An 18553-nucleotide genomic window follows, 5' to 3' on the forward strand; every position below is an offset into this window, starting at 1 on the left:
TCAATACCATATTAGATGAAGAAAAGGCAAAAAAAGTTGCGTATAAAAACATTTAGGGGGCACCTGGCAGCTCAGTTGGTTAAGCATCTGACTTTAGCTCAGGTCACGATCTGATGGTTTATGAGTTCGAGCCCTGTGTCGGGCTCTCTGCTGGATCCCCTGTCACCCTGTCTCTTTCTGTCCCTCCCCAGCTCATGTTCTCTCTCTCTCTCAAACTGAATAAATAAATTTTAAACAAAACAAACATTTCCTTTAAAAAATTAGGAGTTAAATACCGCTTTAATTTTTTTTATTGTTTGAATGTTTATTTATTTTTGAGAGAGAGAGAGAGAGAGAGAGCATGAGCAAGGAAGGGGCAGAGAGAGAGAGGGAAACACAGAATCTGAAGTAGGCTCCAGGCTCCGAGCTGTCAGCACAGAGCCTGATGTGGGTCTCGAACCCACGAACCATGAGATTGCGACCTGAGCCGAAGTTGGATGCTTAACCAACTGAGCACCAGGTGCCAGGTGCCTCATATATTGCTTTAATTTTTAATTGATTAAAGTATTACATGAATATGTTTAAAAGGCTAGAAAAAATGGCAAAATAATGGTGGTTCTGGATGTCCAAAAGTTTTCTAGTGACTATAAAGTCCTTATATAATCAAAAGAAGATGAAATAATTAAGAACCAGGGGGGGAAACTAAAAATCAAGCAGAGAATGTATTTAACTGACTTTTAGTTCTAGGAAAGAAACTAAAAACTACACTATTGCTACAGATGTTTCTCTCTCCAGATTTCAAAAATGGTCTCCAACTCTCTCAAGGGGACTGAGCAAGAGAGGACAGATGGCTGAGCAGAAGCCACTCCCAGTGCTAGAAAAGTAACTCAGAGTACATGTCACGTTGATGCCACATCTGTGATATCTGCTTTGAGCAGAGAAGTATGGCACGTACTGTTTTCCCCTCCTATGGACTTGGAGCATATCGGTCCCCCATGTACGTTGCGGAAGGATAAGTATATATAGTTCAGAGCATCTAAGAAGGTGTATTAGTTTCCTAGGGCTGCCAAAACAAAGTACCATAGATGGAGTGGCTTAAACAACAAAAATGTATTTTCTCAAAACTCTAGTGGCTGGAAGTCTGAGATCAAGGTGTATACAGGGTTGGCTTTTTCTGGAACCTCTCTCCTTGGCTTGTGATGGCTGCCTTTTTGTCGTGTCCTCACATGGTCTCCCTTCTGTGTCTCTGTGTCCTAATCTTTTCTTATAAGGATGCCACTCATATTGGATCTGGATCCACCCTACTGACTTCATTTTAACTTAATTACTTCTTTAACGACCCTGTATCCAAATCGAGTCACATGCTGAGGCTCTGAGTAGGACTTCAAGACAAATTTGGGGGATGTAGCCCATAACAGAAGGTGAGGAGCTGATCGGAGAAGGCGGTTCTTGGAGTGTGACACGTGGGTGATTGTTCTTGAATCAGAAGGATGGATATTGAGTTGCTGGGGTGCTCATGAGACATGTGATGTGGCTGGATAGGCAGACAGCTTTCAGGAGGAAGAGGCAACGGCTTGGGGACAGTAGAGAAGTAAAAGTGTAGTTAGCTATGTTTTCAGAAACTTTTGGCCACTTGGCTCTCCTTAAATTTTGTAACGAATGAAGCAAACCATCTCAAGGTCTACTTCTAGACGGGACTTTCCAGCAGGGTCATGAAGATGTACCTCAAAGGTTATTAGAAGGCAAGGAGGTTAAGAGAACAGCAGACCTGCTGAATATCCTCCATGAGCTTTTTGATACTCTCTTTTATTTAAGATACATGAATGATATCATGCCTGCTTGAGGGGACCTACTAGAAAGTAAATTTATATTGCCGGCCAACGATTTCATGTGAAGAACCAATGTCCCCATGCCTGATGGTAACGAAACAGTGTGCACGCTCGAACGTTTCTTGCACTGTCCGTATGGGAAGATGAAGTAGCCTTGGGAAGGCGAAAGAAAAAATGAGGACAAGTAGAGCAATAGCAAACGACGACGACAGAACAAATCCCAACCTGCCTTGCCTTTTTCTGCACTAAGAGAATTCTGAGTTTGAGTCGGAGAACTCGATTTCATTTCGTGGCAGGCTTCAGTCCCTTTTGGAAAAGGTGAGGGTACATATGATGAATAAATAATATCATCATATTTTGCCTCCGTAGAAAAAACCTGCATGTGCAAGCAACAATCTCTTCCTTGTCTCGATATTAAATTGCTTAGCTGGACTAAAGCAAACCTTTAAAAATAAATTAAAAAAAACTGCTTGGCATCCATACTGGTGAGTATAAACACAAAGGAAATCAATCAGCATGCAAAAATGACATTGAGTCAACTTTGACTTTCTTTCCCGCTGGACTTCTTTTTACTTAGGCTTCATGGGGATTGTATTTTGGGGAAGCCCTGAGACACAGAAAGCTTAAGGGATGCCACGGACTGAATTATGTACCTACCCCTATCCCCCCCCCCCCCCCCACCGTCCCCACCGCCAGCCAGCCACCCCGCTGCCAAACTCATAGGTTGAAGCCGTGACCCCCCATGAGACTGTATCTGGAGCTGGGGCCTTTGGAACAAAACTAAAGTTGAATGAGGTCATAGGGTGGAGCCCTGGTCCGATGGAATTATGTCCTTTATAAGAGACCCCAGAGAGTCTGCTCTCCCCCTGCCACGTGAGGGAAGACCCAGCAAGAAGCCAGAAAGCAAGCCGTCACCTGTAACCTAATCAGTTGGCACGTGGGTTGGACTCCCCAGACTCCGCAGCTGTGAGAGAATAAAGGCCTGGCATTGAACTCCCAGTATATCGTGTGGCAGCCCAGGCCGACTGGTTCCTGTGACCTGTCTAAACACCGGTCTCCTTTTCATCCTCGGGGGACTTCACCCCGAGGTGAAGGTAATTGCTTCTCATTACCTTTTTTCCTGAAGAAATGATGCCCGGTTCTCCCAGGCTATAGTAAGCTGCCCCTCTCTGTCAGAGCACTTTTTGATCGACTGATCGATCGATCGATCGATTGATTGATTTAGGAGAGGGACAGAAGGAGAGAGAGGGCGTGTGTGCAAGTGGAGGAGAGGAGAGAGGGAGAGAGAGAATCCTAAGCAGGCTCCATACTCAGCACGGATCCCGATGTGGAATTCGATCCCACGACCTTGGGATCATGACCTGAGCCGAAATGGAGCATCAGAAGCTCAACCGACTGAGTCACCAGATCCCCACTGCAAAGCAGAAGCCTGGCACGCTGTGGGCAGGACAGGTAAAGGCCCACTGATGAGCAAAGGGGCCTGAGGACAGTTTTGCTTTTCTAGTCACAATGAAGGGCATTATTAAGCAAGGACAGTAGCAAGTATGTATAATGTAAGTTAAGCAATTACCCTATTCATTCAGGAAGCCCAGGCTATCTCAGCATGATTTGGTTCAAATTCGAAATTTGAATTGGTTCCCTCACTCATTAAAAACAGGCCCAGGGCCGCCTGGGTGGCTCAGTCAGTTAAGCCTCTGACTGCGGCTCAGATGGTGATCTCATGGTTCATGGGTTCAAGCTCCACATCGGGCTCCCTGCTGTCAGCGCAGAGCCTGCTTCAGATCCTCTGTCTTCCTCTCTCTCTGCCCCTCCCCCTCTCATGCTCGCGCTCTCTCTCTCTCTCAAAAATAAATAAACATTAAAAAGATATTTTAAAAAACAGGCTCAGACTGGATAGAAAAGAGATTCTGCTCAAAGTCTGGTCACAGGTTCCACTTGTTAGTAGATGATGGTGGTTAACAAGCAAGGTGGATGACAATTTCATCGTGAAAAGCGTTCGGAGCTTGGATCTAGCAAGTTTGTGCTCCAATTTGGATTTCGCTATAACTAGATGTGCCATTGGCTAATCACTTACCGCTTTCTTTTTTTGTTTTTTTAACGTTTATTTCTTTTTGAGAGACAGAGAAAGAGAACAAGTGGGGAGGGACACAGAGAGAGGGAGACACAGAACCTGAAGAGCTCCAGGCTCTTACCTGTCAGCACAGAGCCTGACGGGGGGCTTGAGCCCACAAACCGTGCGATCATGACCTGAGCTGAAGTCAGTTGCTTAACCGACTGAGCCACCCAGGCACCCCAATCGCTTACCGCTTTCCACAGGGCCTGCCCTACATTCTTCTCTCAGGTGGGGTCGGGGATGCTGAAACAAGATAATAGAGTTTTCAAAAATCTCGTAACAATTAAAAAAAAAAAGCTTTAAAGAGGCATGGTCGATGTACAAAATTTTGTATGTATTTAATGTATATCATTTGAGTTCGGACACGTGCATATGCACCTGTGAAACAAACGTCCCTTTGGATGACAGAAATGGATGCCGTCCTGTCATCCTTCGTGGTGCTTTTCGTGGCTGCAGCCAGGTCAGCCTTTGGCAAAACTGAACGGTCTCTTTTCATCCATGGTCGGCTTCACTCACAATCATTACGTAGGCAGAGGTGGCTCTTAGTACCTCAACGTGCCAAAAGGTGCTTCCTCACCCCCTTGGAGGGCGAAGAGCCTCCTTGTAGACCTCCTTGTCCCCTAGCCAAAGACGGCACCCTCCCTTCAGCACCTGCTGCCTTCAGAAACTCCTGCACCAGAAAATTAATAAAGGTGTTTGCCCATGAAGAAATCACTTTGGAAAAGTAACGACAGCATGAGTTGGAGGCCAAGTGTGGCCACATCCTGCAGCATAGTGACGGGAAAGAGCAGACAAGAGCCAAGGGAGGAGGCTAGCTCAACTAGGCGCTAGTGAACCGACTGCATAGCCAACAGACAACTTATGGGCCAGGGTCTTCTCAAATAGAAGTAAGTTCTTTTTTATTCTGAAGCGTGTTTATTTATTTTGCAGGGTGCCTGGGTTAAGCGTCTGACTTCAGCTCCAGTCATGATCTCACAGTTTGTGAGTTCAAGGCCCACATCCAGGCTCTGCACTTTAAGTGCAGAACTCCGTGCAGAGCCTGCTTTGGGTCCTCTGTCTCCCTCTCTCCCTGCCCCTCCCCTGCTCGCGCTCTCTCTCACTCTCAAAAAAAAAACAAACAAACAACTTTATTTATTTCTTTTCAGAGGAGGATAGGGTCAGAGAAAGAAGGAGAGAGAATCCCAAGCAGGCTCTGAGCTGTCAGCACAGAGCCCAACACAGGTCTCAAACTCATGAACCATGAGATCATGGCTTGACCCGAAATCAGGAGTCAGATGCTTAACCCACTAAGCCACTCAGGTGCTCCCCAAACAGAAGTAAATTCTGATCTGCAGGATCAAACCTACCAACCTGTTGGATTTCTTTTTTACTATTTTTCTGAGAGGTTAATTAATTACAGCTCTCCTAGCCTTTCCTGGTCAAGGTACCTGGCAATCCCCAGAGCCCATTCTGCACCTACAGCAAAGAGTGTTTTCCTGAGGGATGGGGTAATGTTTTGGTAAAGCCAACCCAGGATAGAGGCCAAAGAGGTCCAACTAGGGAATTTAATTATATAAGTGCATAACTCACCACTCCCCATTCTCTATTTTTCCTAACTTGCATATGCAAATTCTCAGAATGAGAGAGAATTAAGGAAGGACGAAGGATTGAAGGAGGAAGGACTTTCAGGTATTAAACAATAAATGGCCTACTTTCTTGAGTCCCTACTTGTGGATCCTGTGCAGGTTCTAGCATTGGCCCATCTTTGTCTGTGTTCCCTAATAATTTTGTAAATTACGTACTGTTTGCCAAATACCCAACCTACTTTCAAACACTATTCAGAGCAGCCATTTTCTTTCTTTCTCTCTCTTTTTTAATGTTTATTTATTTTTGAAAGGGAGAGAGAGTGTGAGCAGGGGAGGGGAACAGAGAGAGAAAGAAACAGAATCGGAAGCAGGCTCCAGGCTCCGAGCTGTCCGCACAGAGCCCAATGTGGGGCTCGAACTCACGAACCACGAGATCATGATCTGAGCTGAAGTCGGACGCTTAACTGACTGAGCCACCCAGGTGCCCCAGAGAGCAGCCATTTTCAATTGTCAGCTCTACCTGGTGAATTCTTCAATCTACATTTCTTTGTTTAAAACCTTTTTTATGTTTGTTTGTTTTTGAGAGACAGAGCCCACAAGTGGGGGACAGGCAGAGAGAGGGAGACAGAGGATCCGAAGCGGGCTTTGCGCTGACAACAGTGAGTCCAAAGTGGGGCTCGAATTTGCAAACCACGAGATCATGACCTGAGACAATCATGACCTGAACCGAAGTCGGACGTTCAGCCGACTAAGCCACGCAGGCGCCCCTACATTTCTAATTTTAACCTTCTCAACAACTCTTAGTCTGCATCTCCAGTATTTACTGGGCACACCCACCTGGAGGTTCCACCAAGTCCTTGGACTTGTTGGGCCCAGAAGGACTTTCTGTTTCCTTGCAAACCATCTTCTCCTGTGTTCCCTATTTCCGTTCATGCCTGGACCTCGGACGCTCTGGTCACCTACGCTCTCGGTAGGTGGGTCTCAACTCGGCCACACGCTGGAAGGGCCTGGGGGGAAATCTTACCAAAAAACCCATGGGCCTCACCTCAGATCAATTATATTGGAATCTGTAGGGGTGAGATCCAGCCTTCAGCATTTTTAAAAGCTCCTTAGGTGGTTCAGATGTGCAGCCAACGTTGAGAACTACTCATCTGGGCCTTGAGCGTCTCTGACTCTGGAGGTCACGAGTGCAGTCTACGACTTACCCCTACAGTCTCTCAGGGATCTCTCTCCTCCTTTCTGGTCCTGGTCTCCTCCCTTCAGCTTAGGCGTCGCAAAAGCACCTCTTGACCTCTTGTTCTCTCCCCTTCTACTCATGCCAGACAAATTCTCCCTGATACATGGTTCTGATCGTATTAAACCTCATTTCAAAGCCCTCCAGCTGGCATGGGCCTCAGTCATGGTCACGCAGACCTCTGCCAGGCTTATGCTCACCACTCCCTGTAAGGAACTCTTTCTGACAGTCAAAGCAAACTGCTTGCCCTTCCCTGTCTCTGACCCCAAGTTTCCTGCCTCTGTGCCTTTGCTCATGCAGTTCCTGCTCCCTGGAACACCCTTCCCTCCATTCTGCACTTGTCTCCATCCTTGGCATTCGTCAAGAGCCTTCCCTGATCTTTCCAGCCAGGAACAATTTCTTTCTTCTCTGAATTGTCTTTGAACTTCTATGTCCCTAATGAATTATTATTCCGCTTTTACTTTAATAGTCAAAACTAATTACTTGCTTGCCTAGGACAGTGGTTCTCAAAATTGAATATGCATGGGGATCACCTGGGGAACTTGTTTAAAATGCATATTCCTGGGGGCGCCTGGGTGGTTCCATTGGTTAAGCGTCGGACTTCGGCTCAGGTCATGATCTCCCCATTCGTGGGTTCAAGCCCCACGTCGGGCTCTGTGCTGATGGCTCAGGGCCTGGAGCCTGCTTCCGATTCTGTGTCTCCCTCTCTCTCTCTGCCCCTCCCCTGCTCATGCTCTGTCTCTGTCTCTCTCAAGAATAAATAAATAGTAACATTTTTAAAATGCATATTCCTAGGCTAATTTCTAGAGATCCTCAAAATTTGAGAACTAATGCTCTAGCAGAAACACACCAACCAGCAAGTGGTCTCCAAATGGTGTTCCTACGACCATACTCTGAGGAAAACCGCGACAAGAGGGTCTTTCTGATTTCAGGTCACTTGGATCCCTGACTACAATGACTCATTGGAATTTTGTAATAGACATCCAAGTTATTTACTTTTGAGAGAGAGCGAGTGTGTGAAATGGGGAGGGGCAGAGAGAGAGAGACACAGGATCCGAAGCAGACTCCGGGCTCCGAGCCGTCAGCACAGAGCCCGACGCGGGGCTCGAACTCACAGACCCGCGAGATGGTGACCTGAGCCGAAGTCGGATGCTCAACCGACTGAGCCACTCGGGCGCCCTGAAGCCGACTGTTTTTAAATTCGCTGAGTTTCAACTAATTTGTAGATCAATTTGGTCAGGTATTTTAACCTTGCTGGGGCAGTTTCCTTATCTGCTCAAAAATGTTGCCCTAGGGGCGCCTGGGTGGCTCAGTTGGTTAAGCGTCCGACTTCGGCTCAGGTCATGATCTCGCGGTCCGTGAGTTCGAGCCCCGCATCGGGCTCTGTGCTGACCGCTCAGAGCCTGGAGCCTGTTTTGGATTCTGTGTCTCCCTCTCTCTCTGACCCTCCCCCGTTCATGCTCTGTCTCTCTCTGTCTCAAAATTAAATAAACGTTAAAAAAAAAAAAATGTTGCCCTATTTGATCTTTAAGATCCTGTTTAGTTCTATAATTGTATTAGTTTTGTGATTCAGTTCATAGACTTTAACAATACATGTTTAAACGGTGAATCACAGTTTTTATGTGTCTGAATATGCCTTACCTACCAATTTAGAGATTGAAAAAAATATATATACATTTATTCATAGTTTTAATACCCAGATAATCAGTTTCTGTCTCCATGAAAGACCAGCAACTATATTTTAAATTATAAATTTAGCTCTTTATTGTGTTTTATTATTTAAGATATTTAAGTTATACTTGCATGCTGTGCTGGGACAGTTATTTTACGTTAATGCAGAATTTTCCGAGTAGATCTGTTTCACCCCCCACTGCGGCCCATCTTCCTTAGGATGTGCCCTGCTCCAGCCCAGCGTTTCTCAGTGTGTGGTCGGTCAGGGGAGCCTGGGGATCCTGGGGACCCTTTCAGAGGGTCTGTGAGATCCTCCCTTTTCCAACTATGGATATGCGTGAGGCCAGACTGTCTTCGTATAATTCAACCCAAAACATCGTGCTGCAGAGTAGATTGAATGCAGATATGAGAATCCAGCTGTCTTCCATTAAGCCATATAGCAAAGAGATTTGCAAAACAGACCACTCTTCTCAATGTTTTTGTCTTGGAAACTCTAATTATTTTTCATAGAGATGTGTTATTTAAAGTCACATTCGATAGGTTTATTATTGTCCTTTTAAAATGAATTAATAGGGGCGCCTTGGGTGGCTCAGTTGGTTGAGCGTCTGACTTCAGCTTGGGTCATGATCTTGCGGTCTGTGAGTTCGAGCCCCATGTTGGGCTCCGTGCTGACCGCTCGGAGCCTGGAGCCTGCTTCGGATTCCGTGTCTCCCTCTCTTTCTGACCCTCCCCCGTTCATGCTCTGTCTCTCTCTGTCTCAAAAATAAATAAACGTTAAAAAAAAATAAAAATAAATAAAATGAATTAATAAAAACAAACGTCAGAAAATTGTCACCACTTTAACTTCTAATACGGTAAATATTGATAAATATAACCTACCTCCTCGCATCTCCTCGGGGGGCTCTGAGTAACTTTCAGGAGTGTAAGTGTCCCGAGACCAAAACACTCGAAAACATTGCCGAGAACTTTTGGCTCCGGAGGAAACATACACCGTGTTGAAATTCTTTTTATACAGAATGGAAAGAAATCAAAATTGCAAAATCAAGAGTTTTCCTCGGGCCCCGACCTTCATCCTGCTGTGGTTAGAACATGGCTGGTCTAGGCCAGTGGTTCACCTGAGGCCAAGTCAGAATCACCTGGAGGGCTCGTTCTGGGAGGGGTCTCCCACTCAGAAGATATGGGTGAGTCTGAGCCCACGGGCTCCCAGGGGGGTGCTGACACCACAGGTTCGGAGCCCATCTTGTGGGCACCAGTGATCCAGGCTACTGCTCCCAGGATTCTTCTCCAAACTATTTTGCCAGCTCTATGAAGGAAACGAATTTTTGTCCGGAACACCAGTCAGAAACACACATTTAACGGACGTTTTAGTCGGAGACTAAATCAGTCGTAGACCCACGGCAGTGGGGGTTATAAATGGAATGGTAAGCGAAGGGGGTAGTTCTGTCCATTCAGATGGATCGGAGCTGTCTGGGCAAGCAGTCGGGCGTCCACGCGTGCAGTCAAGTCTCACTCATGTCCAGCAAGAATGTTCTGCTGGGAGATTCGGGTTTCTGTAACATTCTTTTCACTTCAGTTGTAAAATACCACCAATTAGTTGCTGAACACAAAAACCTACTGTACTGTGTTAAATAGTGCCCCCCACCCCCGCATTCATGTCCTTCCCAGAACCTCGGGATGTGACCATCCTTGCAAACAGGGTCATTGCATATGGGACCGATCCAATTCAGATGAGGTCATGATGGAATAGGGCGGGGCCTTAACCCAATATGACTGACTCCCTTTTAAAAAGAGGAGAGACCCAGAGACAGACACATACAAAGAGAATGTCCCGCGAAGACAGTGGCAGGGGAGAAGACGGCCGTGTGATGACAGAACACAGATGGGAGAGAGGTTGCTGCAGCTGCCAGAAGCTGGGAGAGCCGCATGGAACAGACTCGGCCCCTGACAAGGAACCAACCCTGCTGATTCCTCGCCTGTGTGCCTCTGGCCTCCTGGCCTCTGAGAAAATAAATTCCTGCTGTTTTAAGTCACCTGGTTTGTGGTCATTTGTTAGGGCAGGCTTGGGCAACACATACATGGAGAAGACAATTAAAGAAGATTCTGGGGACGCCTGCATGGCTCAGTCAGTTAAGCATCCGCCTTCGGCTCAGGTCACGATCTCGCGGTCCGTGAGTTCGAGCCCCGCGTCGGGCTCTGTGCTGACAGCTCGGAGCCTGGAGCCCGCTTCAGAGTCTGTGTCTCCCTCTCTCTCTGCCCCTCCCCTGCTCGTGCTCTGTCTCTCTTTGTCTCTCAAAAAATAAATATTACAACAAAATTAGAGAAGACTCTGGAAGGTACAGTAGACACTTGTGCACCAGTCCTGACCTACTGCTTCCCGTTCTGGGTCCCGTTTCTGCAGCCCGGTCTGCGGGGGCTCCGATCACTTCAGACCCTCACCAGCTACCTCCCAGCTTCTGCCCTGGGGGCTCCTTGTCCATGCCGCCCAGTAGCCCTGCTCGCCACCAAATGCACACACAGACCCCAGGGTGGGAGGGTTAATGTCTCTTGGGACAAACCTTTGAATAAGGAAATAGTGGACTCACTGAATAAATCCTTCCCTCTTTCTGCCCTGGAAAGATTTTCCTGAAATGCAGATTACAAAGCTTTTAAGAAAACGTTCTGTCAGGTTGAACAATCCATGCCTCTTCACGGTCAGTGTGCTAACACACATTGACGCTGGCCCCCCTCCTTCCCTGCCCCCTTCCTCTGCTCCTCACCCCGCTTTCTTTACTAAAGCACGGGCATGTAAACCTCCGCTTCAGACTCTACTTTCTGGGGAACCCAGGGGAAAACAGACCTTAAACAGCCCTGTTGACATTTCAATAACATAATAATCAGAAATAGTAACACAGTAAAGTAGTAACACAAACATGGTAAGAAAATTTACGATCTTCAGAAATGTTAAAAAAAAGAAAAAGGTAGCCCCAGTTTGCTTATACTTTCTGAAAGGATTTATATGGATATACATTTTTAGTTTTTGCCAAGTATTCCAAGGAATGCTACGCCATATTTAATTTAAGAAGTCCCCTGACTGATGGACATTTGGGCTGCTTTCCATGTTTTGCCATTACGAACAATACTCCGGTTGCCCACCCTTATAAACGTTCCTTGGTGTACTTTTGCAAGTGTATAACATCGTCATCGCTTCTTGGCCTTTTGGCCAAGAGCAAGTGCAAGTGTATAACATCGTAAACACGTAGGAGTAGAATTTCTGGGCCAAGTCCAACCAGAAGCCAGAGGGCCCGTGAGCCTGTTGCTATAGTCCAGACAAGTCAGCCTCCTGGGGTCCTGAGCGGTAGACGGGGATGGAACGTGGACCTGGAAAGGCAAATAGGAAGCACTAGGATTACGGGAACATGTTTGGCTGCAAGGAACGGACAACCGGGCCAATGTGTCTTCAACAGAGAGAGGTCTATTCTTCCCAGGCAATGAAGGATTCTGGAGGTGAGCTGTCCAGGCCTGGAGCGCGTTGTCCAGAACATCACCAAACCCGAACTGCTTCCATCTCCTCCTCCGCCGTCTTCGGCACTGGGCTTTTGTCTTCAGGACTGTAACTGGGCCGCTGGACCTCGAGGCAGGGTACCCATGTGTCAAGGCAGAGAAAGGGTGAAGGGTAACAACGAGCGGGGCGAAGGCTACAGGCGCGGGCAAGCATCACTCTCTTCCCAATTCAGATAGATGTTTGTCGAGCCCATCTTGGTGCAACACAGCCCGGGAATGTCCCTCTCACCCTCTCACCCGGTGGAAAGGTCAACCACCCTCCACCCTTTCCGGTACAGATGCCTCATTGAAAAGTGGGAATCGCATTCTGTACTATTTTACCGATTTTCTGAAAAAATCAACTCGATTCTGTAGACAGAGGGTTCCGAAGCTCAGAATCTTCGTGGAAAGGAGCGGGTAGCAGGCTAGGGGCCTTAGCTAATGGAGGGGTTGCTTCATTTCAAGGATGACGGGCAGGGACACTGATGTCTCCCTGGAGATGCTGGTCTCTGGCGCTCTGGTCATTGGCTCTCGCACATAAACCACACCAACTGCACTGCAATGTTCTCTGAACAAATGCTATCACATTCGCTGGGGGGCTCTGTGGCAGACTCATCCAAGGTCAGAGCCATGGCTCTGTGGCAGCATAGAATCCAATTGTCTTTTCGCTCTTCCCCGGGGGTTCCGACGTGGTTGTAATCCAGATCAGCATGGGAAGTCACGACGGGAGCAAAGGTCTGGCGTCTTTCGAGAACAGGCTCATTGGAGAATGTGGGGAAGTGCCTGAGCCGAGGTCAACTGAATTCCCTTCTAAATAGCTTTCCCAGAAACTTTTCCTTACTGTCCAAGGGTAGAACATTCTCATAATGACGAGGCCAACCCAGCTCTAGGTTGATCCTAAAGACCTGAGCCTTGCTGCTTCCCCTCCTGCACTGGACAGGAAGAATGACACCAGAGAACCAACAGCAGTGTCTGCTACGATTAAAAAAACAGAGCAAATAGAGGTGATTCCCTATAGAATAAACACTAACAGCATTTTCTGTTTTTATTAAAAAATATTTTTAATGTTTATTTTTGAAATAGAAACAGAGTGTGAGCAGGGGAGGGGCAGAGAGAGGGGGAGACAAAGAATCCGAAGCGGGCTCCAGGCTCCGAGCCGTCAGCCCAGAGCCCGATGCGGGGCTCGAACCCATGAAACGTGAGATCATGACCTGAGCCGAAGTCGGACGCTTAATGGACTGAGCCACCCAGGCGCCCCACTTACAGCATTTTCTCAATGATTCCTTCTAGAATAAAAACCCAAACAACTTTAAGGATATATTGTTACCTATGAATTTCGATGATGTTTTAAAAACTGTTATACAAAAGAGATCGTGCTAAACATACTGTTTTGTATTTTGTGATATTCACTCAATAACGTATCTTTAAGAATTTCCAGGGGCGCCTGGGTGGCTCAGTCGGTTAAGCGGCCGACTTCGGCTCAGGTCATGATCTCATGGTCAGTGAGTTCAAGCCCCGCATCGGGCTCTGTGCTGACAGCTCAGAGCCTGGAGCCTGTTTCAGATTCTGTGTCTCCCTCTCTCTCTGACCCTCCCCCGTTCGTGCTCTGTCTCTCTCTGTCTCAAAAATAAATAAACGTTAAAAATTAAAAAAAAAAAAAAAAAAAAAAGAATTTCCAAACTGGCATAGACAGACCCACCCTACAGTGCAGAGGAACCACACAGAAGTTATCGAACCGGGTTCACACGGACAGATACCTGCTAGCGTCCAGGGTTTCACTGTTCCGGGGGACGCCCTGGTGGAACTCTGATAATGGCCACACAACGGGTCTTCAGTGCCACCAACCATGTGTGGGAGACCACACTGTCACCAGTTAGATATTGTCAAGGGCTCACATTTCAGCCAAGCTACTGAGTGTAAATACGTGACTTATCAGTACCTGTTCAATACTGGTTGAAGCTAAGCATTCTCTAATTACTGCACTGTAAGCACCCGCGTCCATTTATATGTGAACGGCTACAAGGACACCTGGGAGGCTCAGGCAGGTAAGCGTCCGACTTCAGTTTGGGTCATGATCTCACAATCTGTGGGTTCAAGCCCCGCGTCGGGCTCTGTGCTGACAGCTCGGAGCCTGGAGCCTGCTTCGGATTCTGTGTCTCCCTCTCTCTCTGCCCCTCCCCCGGCTCACATTGTCTCTCTCAAAATAAAATAAAGACAAAAAAAAAAATTTTTTTTTTTATATTTGAACGACTAGAACACGTCTATTTCCATCTCAAACTTCTTCTGAGCTCCCAAATAGTGGACTATTTATTTGATGGGCAAATGTCAACTATACACAATAACTCAAAAGGGCTTCAACAGTAATGGGGTTTAGAATTTCAAAACAGGAAACTGCAAGCTGCCATGGCCGCAGGGTGGTCCATGCAGTGACTCAACAGCGTCACCAAGAACCTGGACGCAGTCCTCATTCTTCAGCGTCTTCTTGCCTGGCTCTCCCCCCCCCCCCCCGCCCCCAACCAGTTGCCACATCCTGACACCCTCCTCTGGAGGAAGAGAAAGGACCCTGTTTCTCAGCGTCTCTTGTAAAAGATGAGAAATTTTCTCCAGATATACCTTCAGGAGACTGACCTCTCACAGGACTGAGGCATGTGACTTTTCTTAATCCCACCACAGGGAATAGGAATGTAATTGCCGCGGTTTGCTGAGGCTATTAGGATTTAACTTTTACGAGGTGAATGGCACCAGAGTTTAGTGAGGCACAGGCCCGCAAAGAGAGAAGGGACACCTGAACCCAGTGAAGTTATGTTAACAAACGAGGAGGGCTGCCGGGCAGGAGACACGTAGGTAGGGTCTCCTGCCATCCCATGTCCAACCCAATGACCGTGTTTTAGGGAATTTTTATGTCTCCTGAAATGTGTACTTTCCATTTCCACAACTGCCTGTTCTGATTATCTTTTGAAGTATAACAAACCACCTCGAAACTTGGTAGCTTAAAACGGTTATTTATTATTCTTATTGGTTCAGTTGTGTCCCCCTCAAATTCATAGGTCCAAGTCTTAACCCACCAGTACCTGAGAATGTGACCTTATCTGGAAATAAGGTATTTTTTTAATGTTTATTTATTTTTGAGAGAGAGAGAGAGAGAGAGAGAGCGCGCGCGCGCGCGCGCAAGTGGGGGAGGGGCAGAGAGAGGGGGAGACACAGAATTCGAAGCAGACTCCAGGCTCTGAGCTGTCAGCACATAGCCCGATGTGGGACTCGGACCCACAAACTGCGAGCTGAAGCTGCAAACTGAGCTGAAGTCGGGACGCTCAACCGAATGAGCCACCCAGGCGCCCCAGAAATAAGGTCTTAATAGATGGAAGCGAGTCCAGCTGAGGTCACTGGGAGTAAGCCTTAATCCAATAATGACTGGTGTCCTATTAAAAAGGGGAAGTGGGGACACAGAAGCATGCATAAAAGGAGGAGGATATGAAGAATGGAGAAGATGGCTGTCTACCAGCCAGGGAGAAAAGCCTGGAACTGCCTTTCTTCAGGGCCCTCAGAAGGAGTCAATGCTGCCGCCATCTTGGTTTTGACTTCTAGTCCCCAGAACTGTAAGAAAATTAATTCCTGTTGTGTAAGCCTCCCAGTCTGTGGTAGTTTGCGATGGCAGCCCTTGGAAACGAATAAAGTTAGTACCTCTCATGGCCCATGGGGGGACTGAACTCAGCAGGGCAGCTCTTGCTTGGTATTGCTTATACTGCTCACACAGTTGTAGGCAGCAGCTTGGGCTACAGTTATCTGATGTCTTGGCTGGGTTGGTCCAGGATGGCACACTCCCATGGCTGTGGGCGGGGAGCTGTTGGTTTGAGTCCCCACACCTGCCTCTTCATGGGACTTGGGCTTCTCACCGTGTGGCAGCTGACTTCCGAGAATGAGTATTCTTCTCTTCCGAGAAGAGTGGAAGGTGTAAGACCAGTTAAACTTTCTGCCCATAACCGACGCAACGTCCCTTTTGCCCTATTGTACTAGTCCGGGCAACCTGCCTGCCCACCTAGGTTCAAGGGGCTGGACTGCTGCCCACCTAGGTTCAAGGGGCTGGAGAAATGAAGACAAGTGAACAGGGCAGAAGGACATACAGATGCTATACTTATCACGCTGAGCATTACATAACGTATAGAACTGTTCGTTCCCTACGTCGTACGCCCGAAAGTAATATAATCTTGTATATCAATCGTACTTCAATTAAAAAATAAAACCAGAACATACAAGATGAGAGATACTATTGGAGCTCATCTTGGGAAAATACGGTCTGTACCCTCAAGTCCGAGCTACCATCCCCCTTTCTGTGACTGCCGTGAGGCGGTTCCATTTATTCTTCCAGTCTCTTCTCGGCACTGCAGTCAGAATGATCTCTTCTAAATGCAAATGCGCCCATCTCCCCTCTACTTTTAAACAGTTCAATGGCTCCCCATTGTGTTTGGGATAAAAATAAAATTTTTAGCATAGACTGTGTGTCGATCGGGGGGATCCTAATGGGAAAAACACGGTGCACTCAGAATGAGCGATTATGAGGCAAGTTTAAGGCTTGTTTAAGGCAAGTTTGAGGCTATTTGGAAAGGTATCGGCAGGATTTAGGAACATTACCCTTCAATTGCACATCTTCATATTCAAGCATGATCTCTTTCGAGTCTCACAACCACTCAGTGATCTGGTCAGGAATTTTCACTCCAATTTTACCGAGGCTCGGAGAGGTTCCTGTCTGACTTGTCTAAGATCATCTGGGTAGTAAACAAGTAAGTCAGGACTGAAAACGAATCTGGCGGCTCCCCCACCACAACTTGGAAATCTTTCAAACATGCTCCTATATTTTTGGCTTCCCTTCCAAGTATCTTTCTGTCCTCTTTTTAACAAGACATGAAGGGGACTGGGTAATGGAGACTAGTGGCAAAGTAGAGCACGCTTTCTACACCCTCTGCCTCGTCCCCTGCTTGCAGCTACTCTCATTTCGTCATTAATTAGAGGTTACGGAGCAAAGGCCCTTGGGCTGTCATTTGCCACCGCTGCTATTGTTTCACATTTATCTGAGTGTTTGCAATGGGTCTGATAGGACTCAGAACACTGGCTGACAAATCTTGGCTTCTATCTCCCTGCAGTGTTTACCGCAGCGTGCGGAGACCCAAAGTGTCAGCCAATCCGACAATTATTTCTCGTTGGCTGGTCTTCTTTGTCATTACACAAGAATCTGGGTCTGTCTAAAGTTTGGGGGCATCATGATACTTTAAATACAATCATGAACTCCTACAGGAGGACTTTGAGTACTGTTATATTTCCCCCAAGTTTACTCCCGTGCTCAGTTCCTCCCTGCTTCCCATCTGTGCCCAGGAAAGCCATCACTTCTCATACCAACGCAAGATACCGCTCTATTCTCTCACATGAAAATTACTTTCTTTCAGGTATCCCTGGGGCTGAATAAGATAATTAAGATTTTTTGCAAGAGGAGGAAATCTCAAACTCCTATTTTCCTCTGGGCTACCGCTATCACATAGAAATAAGAATTCAACAGGACAATACCTTAACATTTTTTTTTAAGGGATTACTCTGTGGAGTTTTCCTTACCTTTTTTCAAATATACGCTCTTTGCTATAATATATGTTTGGTTTTTAGAAACTTGATGGGGAGTATTGTCAAAGCGGGTGAGTAAAAATGGTTTTCCCAAGCTCTAGATCTCAAACCAGCCCTCTGTAGCAGAAATGGGGAAGAAACAGGAGTTGGAGACTTTCCATTTTTACTTTGCACCTTGAAAACTGCCTTAATTTTTGCACAATAGGCATGTCGTGTTTTTGTAATTAAAACTTTTTAATTACATTTTAATTAAAAAAGAAAAGAAAATTCTCCCTATTGTTCAGTATCTGGAAAAAATCATCTTAACTTCGAAGCATTAGCTATTATACGATTGTTGTTATGGTAGAGACATTTTTGAAATAAAAACTATTGTCAGCTGATATTTTACAACCAAGAATCAGACCTTAAAGCAGGTGCAGACATTAAATGAAATCTTTATTGGAGTAGGTCAACGCTCAGTAGATTCTATAGCTATGAGTTGTAAGACAGTATTGTTTTTTAATGTTTATTTATTTTTGAGAGAGGGAGAGACAGAGACAGAGTGCAAGCAGGGAAGGGGCAGAGAGAGAGGAAGACACAGAATCTGAAGTCGGCTCCAGGCTCTGAGCTGTCAGCACAGAGCCCAACGCAGGGCTCGAACTTCATAGACTGTGAGATCATGACCCGAGCCAAGGTTGGATGCTTAACCTTGTTGGATGCACCCAGGTGCCCCTATAAGACAGTATTTTAAAATATTAACTATAATCTCCTCCACATTTATTGTACTCCTTGTCCTTACCCACTTAGGGGAGTATCTATTAATAAATGTACAGTAGTTTAAAGGAGAAAAACCTCAGGATTATCTCAAAAACTTCAGAAAAAATATGTGAAAAAATCAAACACCCATTTGCGATTAAAAAATATATATATTAGAAAATTAGGAGTAGAAAGACATTTCCTTGACCTGGTACCAGAAATCTATAGCAGATACCATAGGTGCTAGAGAAATTTTAGATAAAATCCTTTAAGAAAGGGAATCAACCTTTAACAAGGGCCC

At 46.4% G+C, this 18553-nt stretch overlaps 1 protein-coding gene across 1 annotated transcript in view; it reads right to left on the reverse strand.

Annotated features, from left to right (window-relative positions):
• Positions 1 to 3985: 3985 nt before the first annotated feature.
• The window catches only part of XRCC2 (X-ray repair cross complementing 2), a 152209-nt gene continuing 137641 nt past the window's right edge, over positions 3986 to 18553 (reverse strand). The window contains exon 4 of the transcript XR_007460316.1: positions 3986 to 4164. The gene's annotated coding sequence lies outside the window, so the exon portion shown is untranslated. The remainder of the gene's footprint in view (positions 4165 to 18553) is intronic.

Source organism: Panthera uncia, chromosome A2, assembly GCF_023721935.1.
Source record: "Panthera uncia isolate 11264 chromosome A2, Puncia_PCG_1.0, whole genome shotgun sequence".
Classification (NCBI taxonomy): Eukaryota; Metazoa; Chordata; class Mammalia; order Carnivora; family Felidae; genus Panthera; species Panthera uncia.